This window comes from Ambystoma mexicanum, chromosome 9 (genome assembly GCF_040938575.1).
Source record: "Ambystoma mexicanum isolate Mex_15411 chromosome 9, UKY_AmexF1_1, whole genome shotgun sequence".
NCBI lineage: Eukaryota > Metazoa > Chordata > Amphibia > Caudata > Ambystomatidae > Ambystoma > Ambystoma mexicanum.
The window spans coordinates 483,159,695-483,172,472 of record NC_090931.1 but is presented as its reverse complement, the minus strand read 5'-3'; the positions used below and the strand labels follow the sequence as shown (position 1 = coordinate 483,172,472).

General features: G+C 43.0%; 1 protein-coding gene across 3 annotated transcripts in view; it reads right to left on the bottom strand.

The window, feature by feature from the left end:
- Window positions 1-12,778, bottom strand: part of SLC13A5 (solute carrier family 13 member 5) — an 856,016-nt gene that overhangs the window by 16,126 nt on the left and 827,112 nt on the right. The window lies entirely within an intron of this gene.

The following is a 12,778-nucleotide window of genomic DNA, read 5'->3' as shown; positions in this document are numbered from 1 at the left end:
AACACCATCTGCTAGTGCGCAAATGCTGTCTGCAAATGCACAATTACATTGGTGATAATGCCATTGCACATGTGCACATTGCGTTTGCATATGCTCAATGGTACCATGAGTACGCTCCACCATCTTACGTTACAGAAAAATCTAATTTGGTCTGTTTTACTAAGGAGGAACAAAGGGGTAGCCAAGTCTTCTCTGTTTTGGCTCCATCCTGGTGGCAGTGTTACATCCTGACCCAACTATGTCCTTTGTCTTGGAGGACTGCCTTAGGCTGGAGTTTCCATACTGAGTGGCTAAATGTTTTCCAGTCTTTTCTATATTTATTTTAATGTAGATCATTATATCGCCATACCAAATACCCATAACTTCCCTCTATCCATTATTTCAGATATATATATATATATATATATATATATATATATATATATATATATATATATATATATATATATATATATTTCACTTTGGAAGAGTAGTCTCAGAGCTCAGACCCAGTGCACAATGGCCATGTTTGCAGTTACCACAGGAATGCCACGCGGGCAGTGTGACCATGTCATGGAGGAGAACATTTATTACAGCTGCAGTACCCCCAGAACATGGCCTTGTCTATGATCTGGTCACATTGTCTCGGACTACAGTGCTAGCAAGGCACGGTCGGCTGCATGGATCCTGAGTACTGTGCCCAGGCCTGCCCTATAGCCAAGCAGTGGCACAGTGACGCGGCCTTCTGTGACTGCAGAGTAGTATACCGTCTTGTCCATGCACTGCCAGCAGTCTTTCTGGGGCATTGCCTTCAGCATTGTCAGGGAATATGTCAGCTGTGACAATAGGGTTTGATGTTTGGCCATGACCTGCCTTCACTGTGCCTGGGTCACACGCTTCAGGCATGCCTTGGGAATAATGACATTAGCTACTGTGGTCATAGAACATAGCCACTGCCATGCCCCAGCACTGTGACTCTGCCTGTTGTACCCTGTACACCCTTTAGACATACCCTGCAGACACGTTGACAGGGTAATGAACAGAGTAATGGACGTCGGTCATATCCTGACAGAGGTGACCCTACATGTTGTGCCTACAAGGTAGTCTTACAATATGCTTTCGTGCCAGGCTGCACTAAACACGTCTGCTCTCCTATTTAACACACTGGATAAGACTTTGCTTCCTGGTATTACTCATAACAATTGACCCTCTGATATTAAGTCGAATTTTCTGCTGCAGTGCATTTTACATATAACTCCTTCCTGAGCATAAATGTTAATTTCTTTTTTTTTATTCAATTGCATTGCAATTTGTACAAAAAGTTTTATTAAAGTCCTCCAAGCATTACTTTTCATTAAGCATAGTTCCAGATTAAATAGAGGTGTATCGGAGCAGCTAAAGTCGACAGGTTTTCCATCTCCAAAATTTCCTCATTACTGTATATCCAGGAACTTCAAGAATGATGTTGCTCCAATCACACCTCCTCTGTTATTTCCACACGTCAAGAAATTCCAAAGATTGTCTACGTCCAAAGTTCTAAAGTTTTCCAGTGGTTCCGCAAGGAACCTGGTTCTTTATCTTTTTAGTTCTTTGCACTCAAGCAATAAATGCCTGCTGGTTTCCACTTGAGGGTTTTGTTTGCAAAACTGGCATTTGTTCGATTTCACTGGTTTCGTATAGCTAAGATTTTGTTAGTTTTCACCTGGTTTAAACGAAATCTTAGGAAGGATCTGCTTAGCCTTTTATCCGGGAATTGCTTTATGTACCCTCTGACATCGTTGAGCTTCATTGGTGTTGACGAAAAGTCTTTAGTCAGAGAATACCTACTGGCCACTTCCATAGTGTTGATCCAGTCGTCCTCAAACAATTTCTTTGAGACTTTGTTTGGGTTTTGCACCAACGTTTATACAGATAAATCCAGATCTTTTAGGTTATTTAAATTTAGCTGTTCTCATTTGTGCAACATCTGGTTCGTCCCTCCCTCCATCTCCCTTCCGATTAGATCCAGGAATTTGGCTTCGGGCTCGTTAGAACTTTTCTGTATAACGTTAGGGTTGCTCTCATTTTAGTTGCCAGCAGAGATAACAACGTTCTCTTCTGATTAGCACCATTGGTGTAGATTTCGACTGCCCCAACACACCCCTGTTAATTTCCAGTTAGACCAACAACGGATGTTCACCCACTCATTCTGCGCTTGACCTTTTTGAAGAATTTAACTTTCAAATTACAATGATAGTTTGCAATCCTTTCTATCTTTTCCAGTTCGAGGGCTTAACCAAGTCCATCTATAAAAGACAAACATTTGCTCAGTTATATTTTTGGGATTTGGTGTCCTTGTTTTCACGTGTCCGATGTTTAACCTTAACAAACATAAAAAGGTTGAGTTTCCGATTGCACTTACAAACTAGTCATTTGGGCAGAGCTGAGGAGTTGCCCTCTGTGTTATTCACAGATGTGGTCTGCTTGTGGACTAGTCCTCGTAAAAGCCTTAGTGCTTTTGGCAGTCACTGACATCTAGACAAGCCAACAATTATGAAGCAAAGTTCAGACTCAATCTAAAGTCTCATTGAGGAAAGTTGGCAGAGGGGAGGGCAATGGCTTTTTATATGCATAAATCCCAACATTAGAAAAGAGGGACATTTTTGGTCAGAATGTTCTGCAGATTGCAAGGACTCAGTGGCATGGGAGGAACTCCTGGCCCACCTCTTAGCAGGTTGATACCCGTTTTTCAGATTCTTGGGTCTGGTTTGCTGGGATAGTGATGTCTACTGCATGTATGTAATAGAATGCGTTGAGCTCCACTGTGTACAAGATAAGAGTCCCAAGAACATTACGATATGAATGCTACATATCTGAGATGGATAAGGATATGATATGGCATTTATAAAACACCTATACACAAGTGTTTCAAGGCACAGAGAGGCAGTTAGGAAGAAATAGATAGATCGATAGTGCTTTAAGTATGATGCAAAGTCGAGGGGGCCTCATGTGTGGGACTTAAGCGTGTGGTAGGGAACAACTGAAAAAGGAAGCTTTTAAGGCGGTGTGGCCTTTGCAACTATATAAGTGGCCTATAAAATACGATCAAATTCCCCTGGTATTAAAGGAAGAACAATGTATTAAGACATTGGTATGATAAATATAATATATCAGTAGTAAAAATATACTAAAATATAAATGTTGTAATAAAAAGTAAATGAAATGTGCTAAATGCTGGTTCCCGTGGGTGTTAGATATGCTTATCCTCTGCAGGCCCTCATTTCCCCTCCCAATAAGATGGCTGAAGGGGTTGATTTGCCTGCTTCAGAGATCTGCATGTACTTATGTAGGGCACGGACAACAGAATACCTGTAGTTTTACTCGCACTTTTCCAGTCCACACACCCAACTAATATTCTGCCAACCAACAAAACTAACCACTTTCCAGCTCAAAAACATTTGAAAGCATCTCCTCTTGGGAAGATAAAGGGCACATTAACAAAATTATAGATTTCTTTCTAGTTGTCATGCCTCAAAATCGTTCCTTTTATCTTCTAATTCCTCCAATCATTTTCGCAAGACCTGTAATGACACCAGCCGCATGTCGGGAGAGGAGGGGGAATTTGTCCTTAGTCGGATTTGAAGCCCCAGCTGACCACTAGCACAACCAAACCTGAAACCCTGATGGGGCCTGGTCAATCAGAGTCCTTGCCCACTTAAAGCCACACACAGATCGATCGATACATAGAAAGACAGCTCGAAAGGAAAAAGACAGCACATAGGTAGCTAGCTAGCTAGTTTTCCACAGAGTGCATCGTTCTCATGGCTTCTAGAGCATTTCTGGCCAAGAACCTTTTAGAGACAGACTTTCTGGAAACCCATGCCAGTTATTTCAAGGCAGAGGTCTGCCAGGGAAGATATGGGCATATCACACTCACAGACTGTTGGTTAAGATTTTCTTATCTATGATCAATCTTCCTGACCTGTGTCAATCCCAGAACGTTTTGCTTTGATTAGGTAACTATTCTACCTTGTCCCTAGGGGAAGGGGAATCTTTTTTCCTCCTATAACCTAATATTTTACTCTGTTTATAGGTGACGTTTTTATGTCTCTCCATAGTGTATGGTTGAAGTTAGTTTCCTACAACATTTGGGCTTAGGTTGCAGAGTTCTGGACTCCTCCCTCGTTTCCTGGCTTTTCCGACACTCTGGAGCATTCCTGCTGAAGACAAAACTCTTAGATTTTCATCCCCCTTTACATTTTATATAGTGAGCCAGCACACACCACCTTAAGTGGAGTGCTGGGGGATACAATGTAAAATTCAGGGAGAAAATGCACAGGTTGTGCTGTAGTTCCTAATAAAAACTCTGAACCTGGAAGCTGCTAACAAGTCGACCGCTAGGGCTGAAACCAAAGAGGAAGAAGAAGAAACGGCAGCCATAGCAATTTCCAGTGACCAGAGAGCCTGCTGTGTAACCAGAGATTGCTGTTACCCTTCCTTCCAATCAATCTGGGAATCTCGAAAAGGACACGCCCAACCCAGAGCCTGGTGAGATCCACTAGACTTAAGAAGACCTGCATTTTGAATCATCCGACGTTGTACTGCGACCTTGCGTGGCTGCAAAACCCCAATACCCTGGGATCTTGAGACATTGTGCGCTGCATGGTCTTCCGAATTCCAAATCGAGCTGACACTTTGGTGGCCTCCTGCTGGACCCCCAGAGATGTGATGCAAGGTTGAAAATTCCCCTCACCAGAGTGCTGGACCTTAAAAACAATAAGAATCCAATCAGCAATATTCAGCCTTATCTGACTCCTGAAAAGGGTGCTAAAACCACAGAGCCACATCCAGCTGTGAAGAAACTCTTGCCTGCAGCCTTCCCCATTGATCGCGGCTGCTGAAGCCATTCCAGTGTCCCGTCTTCAATCTTCATGATAAAGGAATTCATCAACTGGGTTTTTGGCTGCAGACCCTGAAGTCTTCTTGCCACAACTCTTCTTCTGTGCTAAGGTACTGTGTTGGCTTGGGTATTTACTTACCTTAAGCCTGTGTGATTTTTGTAAAGCTTGGGTTGTTTCTGTGATTGGAAATCCTCTCATCCATTTCATCCAGGCCCACTGCTGGAATCCTCCTATGGTGACTCCTCGGAAGTGCATGGACCCTCACTAACGTTAAAGTGAACTACTTACTTGTTTTAACAGTCTTCCACAGGAACATTTTCTGCAACTGTACCCTATATCACCCTGCCTATAGCTGGCCTCTAGACCACTAGGGTCCCTCTTCTGCCTCTGAGTGAACTCATGCAATAGAATAGGGAAGGACTGGATAAGTAAATAATTCGGTCTTGAAAAGTATAACAAGTGTTTAAAGAGTACTGACTTGTGAAAGAGCTTGTTAGTAACTGGGAGCCAACAGTTACAATAGTTGTACTTACCTTGAATGTGTGTTGTGCCATTCTGAAAATGATATGTAAGGTTATTTTACTCACCTCTGAATTGGTTGTTCCTCTTCCCCAAAATCAATGCTGTTGGCTTCACTTTACTATTCCTGTTAGGATATAAATGTATAAGTGCCCCAACTGGGTCTTGCTTCCCTGACTTGCTGTTAGCCTGTCTAGAATAAGTCTGCATTAGGTTATACTTACCTTTAAGTTTCTGTGCCCGCCTTTAAAAAGTATATGGGTTTTACCTGCCTACAATAGCTGTATGCCATTCTTAAAAAATGTTCTGTAGGTGTAGCTGACCCTGGTCTGCCTGGTGCAATCCTAAATTAGTGTAAAGAGTTCTTGCTTAATGTGTGTTATTGTGAATAATAGTTATAGGTTTTTACTGTTCCTTGAAAGAGTGTTCCACTATTCAGACAAGTATATTTGTAGGTTGGTTTACTATGTGATTTCTTTGCTGAGCGTCACTGCCTAACTGACCGGGTCTACTACTCTTGCATCACTGCATAACTGTCAGGGTCTACTACCCTTGACTTACTGTAAAATAATTTAAAATAATCTATGGTTTTACCCCCCAGAATTCAAAGAACGAGGTATTGATGACAAGCAAATTGTTTCACAAAAACCTGAATCTCCATCAAGAGAAGGGCTACAATCAAGGTTGCCATCAGGCCACAGTTCAGACGCAGTCCACTCATCTCCCCAAAGGGAAATTCAAACACCCCGATCAATTACTCAGCCCATACCTTCCAAGGTCTCAGTCGGGGCAGCTCAAAATGTACCCGCCCAAAAAAAGGGGGTCCGCCGTAGACCATATCTCCAGTCTCAAACATGGTCGTGGCTTCCGAAGGCCTTCTCATCTCGTCTCAACAACTAGCCACTACTTCAGTCCAGTGCTCCGTCAGTTGCTCAGCTACTTTCCCTAGCCGGCTGGAACACAAGGGGGTTTCTCCACTTAACCCCAGGTGACATCAATCTCGGCGGCTATGACATTTTATGCCTACAGAGTTGTGGCTGAAAGAAAAACCTACACTTGACGGGTTCGAAATTGCTTTCTCAGAGGCACTGACGGGGGAAAAAGGCAGGCCTTCGGCAGGACTAATGATCACTGTTCGGATGGTAAGTGGTCTACAAATCGTAAAGATCATTTTGAAGTCTCCATTCATCCTAGCGGTACTCCTCTCATGGCTACACAAAGAGGTAGCGCAGAAATGTTCTCTCAAACACACCTTCTTGTTATGACCATTTACTGGAACCCCAAGTCAATCCAAAGAGACTTACTGTTTGACCTAGTAACAGCCACGCTGGACTATGTACACTTAGAGCTGAAAGCTTGTGAGGTAATTATCTGTGGAGACCTTAACATTAAATGCCCTACGGACTCACCAGATCCAACAGTTTCTATTTCCTCCCAAGGTTGCCAACGGGGTAAGGAGCGGTCTAACTTAATGACATCAAGGCAAATATTTAACACAGCAACTACGCTACGGGAAACCAATAATATCCCAACGTGGAAGCGTGGATTGGCGTACTCCACCATTGACTACATTTATGCCTCGCAACTTCTTCTAGCGCGTTTGGCATAATTCAGTGTTCAACATACAGCTCAGAGTGACCATAATCTTCTGCTTATAAAATGGTCATCAACTAAACCAGCGACCGCTTATTACCGTGGAGATGTCGAACTGGAAAGCAAGGGAAACAGGGTACAGGTTACCAGGGCAAACATTTGTGACATTACAGTCTCTTATTCAAAGGGTGGAAACTGCCTCGAAGTGGACTACAGACCACTCATAGAAGCTTTCAGATACATTGACACCGGCTCAAAGCAACCCAACTTGGAAGCTCTGTGTCATATTCACACATTTGACGCTTTATTGGTGGCAAAGCGCAATGTGGTTCGCAGAGCAGGAAGAACTGCTGCACGACATAACACAGACACTAACAGAACTCACGCAAAAGAGGCAATAAGAAATTACAAAACCTGGTTAAGATCACATCGGCTTGCTCTCTATCAAAAGGATTCAGAGGCCATGTTGGAGCAAATTAACAACAGTAACTCTAGAGACTTCTGGAAATTGATCAACCCACGGAGCAAATTGACAGAATCAGTTCTGTCAAACAGTACTGCAGAGTCAACGTGGACCCAATTCTACTCATCATTGTTTAGATCTCCTGACTCGCCTTTGCCACCTTTAACGCCACCTGCAACTGCACCCTGGGTTGATCTCCATGAGTCAACAGATATACTACTATCAATAAACAAGCTGAAAATCTCAAGGGCACCAGGGCCTGTCGGCCTCTCTAGCAAAAACTTAAAATCTGCTCCGGAAGACTGGGTAAAACTTTTAAGCTTGATCTTCAAAAGATGTTCTACACACAGGAGGATCCCGCCCTCTTGGACCTCAGCAGTGATTATACCGATATTCAAAAAAGGAAGAAAAGACGACCCAAGGAACTTCCGCCCGGTGGCACTATTGGATGTCATAGGGAAGGTCTACAGTACCTTACTCCTGAAACAGTTTAATCTTTGGGCGAAAAAATCACCCTGTGAAGACCCTTTACAATCTGGGTTCAAAAAGGGAATAGGAACCAGCATTAATATCCTGCTACTGAGCATACTAAAATCAAAAGCCCTGAAAGGGAATCAGAAACTATACCTGGCATTCATAGACTTTACCCAGGCTTTTGATTTAGTTAACAGAACGAAACTCTGGAAAAAGCTAAGCGCCTGGAACTGCCCGCTAGAGATCCTGGGCCCTCTACAAGCCCTACACGCCAACACTAGTATCCAGGTCCGGCTAAATTTGAGGGGGTTGCTTTCTGCCATGATACCAACCACCCGAGGGGTTAAACAGGTTTGCCCTCTGGCTCGGTCCCTATTTTTGGCATATTTCGGGGACTACAAAGAAGCAGATGCCAAGACAAGATCTTTTCCACCAGTAATGGGCAGTACGAAAGTGCCTAGAATCCTTTATGCCGATGACCTTATCCAACTGGACCAGACCCCAATTGGCTTACAACGTCAGCTAGCCTCCTTAACTAAATACACTGAAGATAATGACCTGGAAGTCAATAAACAAAAAACGAAGATAATGGTGTTTGAAAAAAGGAACAGTAGAAGAGGTAATCACTCATGGTTCTTGGCAGGAAAACATTTTAGCAATGCAACTACATGCAAAAATGAAAAATCTTATCTCACATGCCAAAATCTTAAGACGGGAAATATGGTCGCTTCTCATTGATGCCTCTGCTCAAGTTCTATCGGGGGAAACTGATACCCACAATCACTTATGGAGCAGACACTATGCCATCTCTGCCTGATCTCTTATGGCCTAGATTGGAGTCTCTTTTGTCGATCAGTCCTTAACCTTCGGCTTCCACACCGATAGCACTGATTCGACGTGAACTCTCACTCTCGTCCTTGGAGTCAATAGTAACTAGAGCATCTATTATGCTATATCGGAAGATTAAGGATCCATCCTCGCCTATGATTTTTGCCATGGTCCAAGAAAAGATGACCGCAGGAAAATGCAAAATGCTGGCCACCTGGGAGAACAGATGCAAATCAATTTTAGAAGTGTGGCAGTACCATCAAATTGGTTTTCAATCCGACCAAAACAAAAAAACGCCTAGACGAAACAGACTGGATTAATAAGTTAGAGAAAGCATCTGCTTACAAATTGACCCAGCACCTGCCCACAACGACCAGAAAACTGAATGAAGTCCAACCATTTCTCATAAAGCATCCAAACAGAAAAACACGATCGACACTTCTCCGCACCAGGCTGACTCTACTCCTCACAAATGAGATCCGGCAAATAAGAGGAGTTTCTGCGACCAACACCTGCCGCTTTTGTAACTCTAGCCAAACTATTGAAACGTTGCAGCACCTTCTGCTATCATGCCTGGGTACAAATCTATATAGAACCCCATATCTGCTTCATCATTTGGAGAAAGCCTACTGGACAGAAGAAGCTCTCTGGTGGGAACGATTAATAGGGGGCCTCTAGACCGTCCTGGACCATAGCAGCTACCAAAATTCTGGACCTAATTTTCAAGGACAAAGTAGCAGAGCTCTTATCAGACACTTAAAATCCACAGAACTTTGAAGGGGGCTGCCTCTTATTCTAATTCTCGATTTACTGTGTTGAAATTGCTTCATTTTATGCATATTTTATGTATATTTTATTCTTCTTATACATTTTTTTCTTCTTTTCTTTGCTTTTGTTTTCTTCCTGTCTTCTTCTTGAGCTTCTTCTTCTATTCCATTGTCGTCTTCTCCTGACTTTCTTCTCTTCGGTTATGATCTTACAACTAACTTGTAAAAATCACTCGGGTGATTAAAACTCGTTAAAACAAATAGGTGTGCCTATACTAAATGTGTATAAGGTTTGACTTCCCTAAAATTACTGTTAGACCAAAGCATAAACCTTCTTCAGAATACCTCTGTACCTTCAGTCATTGTTTTTATAATGTGTTTATGACTCTATGACCAGTGCTTACCCAAAGACTTAAATTGGCCTATTTTTATTTATAATAAACCTTTATTTTCTATAACACTTCTGGTTGACAGTGTTTCTATTGAATCCTTGGTATACTACAGGTTCAGTGTACTTTCCTACAGCCCTCTTTGCCTTCTAAGATAAGCCTGGATGCTCTGTCTACGCTACCATATACTCAGGTGGTACAGCCCTATACTAAGACTATAGTCTTGTACTCTCTTGGTTGAACGGTTTTACTACGATCTTAGTTGGACTTCAGAAAAACTGTCCTAACACATGCCAGGTATGGGAATGATTTAAGTAACCAGAGGTAATAGGAGAGCTTGAAAAATATCAATGCATGATCCAGATCCCCAATCCATAGGGCTTTGTCACGAATTTCTAAGCACCATAGATCTGCGCATCATTGCTGTCTTTTATGGTTAGGTAAAGACATTTTAGAAAGAGGATTGCTGAAGTAACAACAAATTTGTAGATGCTAAGTGGCACACACAACAGCTAAACAATGGGAAAATTGGAGCCTTTATGGGCATAGTCTGTACCAGAAGGAGGATGGGTTGAGGGGACTGTGACACAGACAAGGCACAGCCCTGGCAGTGTACTCATGTACTACAAAAACACCCTTAACAGTTGTACAGTGCCTATTTTGACTGATATTGGCAGAATATGCTGAGGGCTGCCTCAGTGTTTCTATTCTTTGGGGGTGAGAGGGTCGACTATCTTCAATCTCTGGCCAGTCCTGCCTCTAAACTGAGCATGCAGAATAGCTCATGCAGCACGTGCTGCTGGAACTGCAGCTGCAGAACAGCCAGTGATTGGTTTAGTAAACATTACACGCATCAGCCTCCAGCAGTTTATGAACCTGTGTAATGAAAATGAGACAATTTGTGACTTTGAGGTCCTGGTTACCAGGTAAAAGGGTCAGAATACAAGACTGGTTTCAGTCATTCTGTGCTGAAGTGAGAGGCATTGAGCTCAATGAGTGATAGGTTTGAGAGGGCTGGGAATGAAAGTCGAACAAAAGATCAATTCTCGAAAAGAATCTAAGGTTTAAACTGATGTAGCATATCAATCAAACTCGTTTGAGGAGTGTTTTGCTCAATTTAAAATGTATCACCTTGGGATTCCTGAACTTCAGTTTACATGCTTGTTATGAAATGACTACTGCCCTGCAGGAGTACAAGGGTGAGTAGTGGCTACTCATCCCTGACACTGTTACAAACCAACAGTGATCCCAAACCTAAAGGTGAAACAGGCACAGTCAAGAGATGTGCATCCTTAGCTTTTTATGGTAACAAAAAAAAAATTGGTGAGGCTATACTCCCTAGAGGGATGTGAATGTGATAACCGCAGGAACCCAGACAGCAATCGTAGAAATAGTCCAGAATAAAGAAATGTTGAATAAAGGTTTTATACAAATATATATATATTTAAATTTAAACACATCAATATGCAATATAACAGTACTAGAAAACACAAAAAAACACACCTGTGAGAATACTGAATATGCAGAATGTAAGCATAGCAAGCACTGTGGGGAATCAAGCAGGGGTGAAAGGCAACAAATTAACAACGTCCCTTGAAAGAAAGTCTTTGCAGAAAAAGGTACATATAGGTGTCATATATGTCTATAGGGTCCCATCAGTGGGCCATGGAGGCTGGACCTCTGAGAAGTACCTGAATTGGTTCTTATTCCATTAGATGGCATCACACCAGGCTTCGGAGTGCTGTATGTATGGATCAAACCAGGTCCGATGCAGAGGGTTGCAGTGATCCAAATGGGGAGTTGGTGTCAAGTCGGGTTCAAGATGAAGCTCTGTGCCGTTCAATGCAGCATTCAAGCGATGCAGTTTTATGAGGCCACCAGGGTCGGTTTGGTGGTCAAGTTTGGGTCGATGACGATGATTTTGGTGGTTCATTGCAGTGTTCAAGAAGGGGTGGTTTAAAGTTTTCTGCAATGTAGCTTCTTGCTCGAGTTGGAGCAAGTGAAGTGATCAGTTGGCGGTGAACCATTTTGATGCAACGACACAGCGGTTCGAGGAAGTTCCTGGTTTTTTGAAGTCGTACGAAAGAGGTCGAGTCATTCACAAGGACATTTCGAAGCAGTCGAATTGAAGAATCTAGCTGCTTGGCTTCTTCTGGTTCTGTGAGTTCCAGTCCAGGGCTCAGGGACAAGATTGGTCCTTTTCATCTTCACCCTCACCCAGCAGAGGCCTGCATGAGTCCTTCACCTCCATTGAGGAGCCCATATACCTGTGCAGCTGGCAGACAATGCAGGTCTTGGTCCAACAGCAGGTCACCCCAATGTGCCCTGGGGATGGGTAGGGAGCAGAGCTTGCCTCTGCCTTGAAACACGTCTTCACCTCTTGCAGGTGACTTTTAAAGTGACTCCTCCCCCAACATGGTCCAAATGAATTATTCTGTCCATAAGAGTCCAAGATGATTCAAGGAAAAAAGGAATGGGAGTTCCTTATACAGGCAAAACACCAACACGGATTGGATTAAAGCAAGACTGTTTTAAGGGATCCAATCCCTGTCAAGCCAACAAGTGACTTTTGCTTTCTTGCATCAAATGCAAAGTGCTTTGCTCTGTTGGAAGTGAAGGTGACAGGAAGGAAATAGAAGCCAACTGAAAACCAAGATGGAGGAATCCTTCCTCTTGCCCTTCTGCTCTGCCTGACTGTCCTATCTCAACCCCTTTATAAGACTGCAGTTTTTAAAGGCCCTTTTGAAGCGAGTTATTTTGTTGTGGGTGTGCTTCCTTGAAGCTTGGTTCCCAGGAGTCCCTCTCCTGGGAGCTTCTGGGGCTGGAGGGGGGTTATCCAACCTTCCAATGGATCAAAGGAGACAGTCCTCCTGCCCATTGTTAGAG